Below are 4,519 nucleotides of genomic sequence, written 5' to 3'. Positions count from 1 at the left end.
GGGCCTATGGGCCCAGCCACACCTCCGCGCTCCCCTGACGCCTCGCAGGCAGCTCAGAGCTTCTTTCTGTCCCTCTCCCCTCCCTGATATGCAAACCAGGCCAGAGGCTGGGAGTAAGCTTCCCCCAAGGCCCCAGCCGCTCCATCAGCAAGCTGTCAGTGCTGCCTCCAGGCTATTCCTCCAGCTTCCTGTCCTCTGGCCTGGACCACACAGGAGCCTCCTAGCTAGGGATACACTGCTCGCTCAAACCCCACTTCCTACCCTTGAGTTGTTCTCCACAAGTGACCAGAGAACCTACTTCAAATCTCAACTCACTTAAAACCCACCAGTGGTATCCAGCAGCCCTTAAAATGAAATCCAGTCTTCCTGGCCCAGCCCAAGGTCCTCATGGGACCTGCTGGCTTTGTCTCCATTCTCATCTCCTAACCTCTCCCATCCTCATGCCCTCCCAGCCACATGGACAACCCTTCTATTCCCTGAAAGTGCCACCTACCTTCCCGCTTTAGGGTGGTCACACTTACTGTGCCCTCTACCTAGCTTTTAAAATGGCTGAGCATCATTATCATCAGCTTAAGTGCCTCCTCCTTCAGGAAGCCTTCCCTAACTGCCTTATCTAAGAAGCAGGTCCTTTCATAGTCCCATACCACAGCCCCTTAAGCTTCCTTTGTCCTAGTGCCTAGAGCAATGCCTGGCACAAAGTGGGCTCACTGGATAAACATTGATGGCTATTGTTGCCTAAGGGGATCGGGAAGTTTTTCCGAGGAGATGTGGGCTTTGATGGATGAATAAGAGTTTGCCAGTTGAAAAAAGATGGGTAAGAATGTTCTAGGTGGAGGGAACGGCCTGTGCAAGGGACTAGAGGAACACAAGAAGGCAAGATCCCAGGACAGCAGGGCGGACTCAAGCTGGTCTCTTGAGCTTGAGTCTTTACGAGCCAGGCTGACATTGAGAGTTTCCATAGCAACAGGTGACAGTGCTGGGTGTCCAGAGACTAACCACCCTTTCTCTGCTGACAGATTCTGCAGCAAAGGGGGCAGAGCTCATGGGAAGCGTGTGAGCAGGACAGTGGGGCTGCTCATGAAACGTAATGAAAAGGACACAAGGTATTACTGATGCTAGTGTTTGCTGAGTGAACGATGACGAAGCAAGCATAATTGTCAGGGCTTTAATTTCACTAGGGCCCAGCTCGGCAGGCAGATGCTCTTACATCCGTACATTACAGAGGAAGACACGGAGATGCATGGTCTAGTCTGCCACTCTGTCCTACCTGTGTAAGACTGGACTTTGTGACAAAATGCAGTGAGAAAGAGGCCATCACGCAATACGGTTTTTTAAAACGTGAACTTCATATAGAAAACTATATAATTATTTTATATAACTATATTAGAGTTATCTGTCATAGCTTGGGCATCCCCGCTGTCTCAGCAGGTAAAGAATTCACCTGCAGTGCAAGAGACGCAAGTTCAATCCCTGGGTTGAGAAGATCCCCTGGAGAAGGGGATGGCAACCCAGTCCAGTATTCTTGCCTGGAGAATCTCAGCGACAGAGGAGCCTGGTGGGCTGCCGTCTCAGCAGCAGCAGCCAGTATTCTTGGCAGCAGACTCCCATGGACAGAGGAGCCTGGCAGGCCACAGTCCATAGCGTCGCAAGAGTCGGACACACCTTAGCAACTAAATGACGATGATGAACTGTACAAAGGTTGTAAATTACATTTACATTGCCGAATCTCAAGTTTCTTGTTTTTTTTTTTTTTTCTGACATCTTACTACCTTTGCTTTTTCTTTCACTTTTTTTCTGAACCATTTAAAAATAAATTCCAGGGAGGGATTGTGACATGTCATCTCCAAACATTTCAGAATTTATCTCCTAGAAACAAGCATATTCTTCCATAGGACACTCTAGAAAATTAATACTGAAATAGTAATATTTTCATTCACACTCAAATTCCCCCAAATATTGTTATGCTATTTACAGGAGTATTGTTTATACTATTTTTACTCCAAGATCCACTAGCCATCATAGCTTTGTCCACAGGTGGCACTCGGCTGCCATGTCCTGTCAGGCTTTTAACCTGGAACAGTCTTCTAGAACATGAATATTTTCAAAGCACCCAGGGCGGCTGTCCTATAGAATGCTAATTTCACCATCTCTGTCATTTCCTGGTCTGCTTCTACTGACTGATCCTTCTCCTGGTTATGGGTCACAGTTTTCTGCCCTGTATTTCTAGTAGTTTTTCAAACTGAATGCTAGATATTAAGGATTTTATGTTATTGGGCAGATTTTGTTGCATTCCTTTAAAGTGTTGGCATTTTTCCTCGGTTGCTGTTCAGTCACTAAGTCACGTCCGACTCTTTGTGACCCCATGGACTGCACCACACCAGACTTCCCTGTCCTTCACTGTCTCCCGGAGCTTGCTCAAACTCATGTCCATCGAGTCGGTGATGCCATCCAACCATCTCATCCTCTGTCATCCCCTTCTCCTCCTGCCTTCTTCTTTCCCAGCATCATGGTCTTTTTCAATGAGTCAGCTCTTTGCATCAGGTGGCCAAAGTATTAAAGCTTCAGCTTCAGCATCAGTCCTTCCAATGAATATTCAGTGTTGATTTCCTTTAGGATGGACTGGTTTGATCTTGCAGTCCAAGGGACTCTCAGGAGTCTTCCCTAGCACCATGGTTTGAAAGAAGTTTTCTGGCAGGCAGTTAATTGTGAATTACTCTGATACTTTTAAATTGCTTTTAACCTTGACCTCCTCAAACTCTGAGCTCTGTCTCCTCAATTCTATGAGACCATTGGGCTCTATTTAAGCTGCATCCCAGTCCAGGATTCACGTCCAGGAAGGGAACCTAGGCAATGGTAGAGTTTACCTCATCTGTCTCCCTTTTATTAAAGTTCACAGACCTGCCTTGCCTCTATTCTAGTGTCTAAAATAGTTGTTTCCTACATTTTTCCCAGTTTTCCAGTTATTTCTGCTGGAAAGGTAACTCTAAACATAAAAATCTTTCCCCCATGAGATACTTAATTAGAAAGAAGAGGTACATTTTCAGTGGACAAACATGATCAACATCAGTTTAACTAAATATTAAAACAAATAAATATCCTAAGAAATAGGAGAGATCCATGCATTATGTCTCCTGATAAGATGCACTGAGAAGAACACCTGGCTTCTGCCAAAAAAGGAGAACCCGAATCTAATCATGAGGGAAACATCAGACAAAGGCAAGCTGAGAGACATTCTAGGCAATAACTGCTCTGTATTTTTCTCCATCAATGTCACAAAGAGTAAAGAGAGATTGAAGAACTGCTCCAGATTAAAGGAGGCTGCAGAGACGTGACAAGATGTCAGTGCATTCCTTTGGGTAAGAGGACATTACTGGGACAACTGGAGAAATAGAATTAAGGCCGGTGGGTTAGATAATGCTATTGTATCAATGTCATTTCCGGTAATGACACCTGTACTGAAATTACAGAATAGAATGTTTTGGTTTTTAGGACACATACATCAAAATACTTAGAAATAGAAGGGCATAATACATGCGACTTATTCTCAACAATTCAGGAAAGAGATAATTATCCAGACGGATAGACAGGTGCTAGATCTCTTATCTACATGATTGACCTACATCTAAATATCTGCATTTATATCTATATTGAGAAGGTAGAAAGGATAAAGCAAATATGGTAAAACATTCATGCTTATGGGGATCAGGGTAAATATAGGAATTCCTTATACCATTGCAGCAACTTTATTCTAGGTCTGAAATTCAGTTCAGTTCAGTCGCTCAGTCATGTCTGACCCTTTGTGACCCCATGGACTGCAGCATGTCAAGCCTTCCTGTCCATCACCAACCCCTGGAGTTCACTCAAACGCATGTCCATTGAGTTGGTGATTCCATCCAACCATCTCATCCTCCGTTGTCCCCTTCTCCTCCCGCCTTCAATCTTTCCCAGCATCAGGGTCTTTTCAAATTAGTCAGTTCTTTACATCAGGTGGCCAAAGTGTTGGAGTTTCAGCTTTAGCATCAGTCCTTCCAATGACTATTCAGGACTGATTTCCTTTAGGATGGACTGGTTGGATCTCCTTGCAGTCCAAGGGACTCTCTGAAATTATGTAAGCATAAAATGTTAAACGAGGGACTTCCCTGGTGGCCCAGTGGTTGACCCTGTTTGCCCCTTGCAGACAGCATGGGTTGCATCCCTGGTCCGAGAACTTAAGATCCCACATGCCACATGGAAAGGCCACATGACAAGATGGGGAAACAGTGGCAGACTTTATTTTGGGGGGCTCCAAAATCACTGCAGATGGTGACTGCAGCCATGAAATTAAAAGACGCTTACTCCTTGGAAGAAAAGTTATGACCAACCTAGACAGTATATTAAAAAGCAGAGACCTTACTTTGCCAACAAAGGTCCGTCTAGTCAAGGCTATGGTTTTTCCAGTGGTCATGTATGGATGTGAGAGTTGGACTGTGAAGAAAGTTGATCGCCGAAGAATTGATGCTTTTGAACTGTTGTGTTTGAG

Source organism: Moschus berezovskii, chromosome 6 (genome assembly GCF_049115385.1).
Source record: "Moschus berezovskii isolate FMDL1 chromosome 6, NW_MosBer_1.0, whole genome shotgun sequence".
NCBI lineage: Eukaryota > Metazoa > Chordata > Mammalia > Artiodactyla > Moschidae > Moschus > Moschus berezovskii.
The sequence above is the reverse complement of the archived record's forward strand: the minus strand, read 5'-3'. Positions refer to the sequence as shown.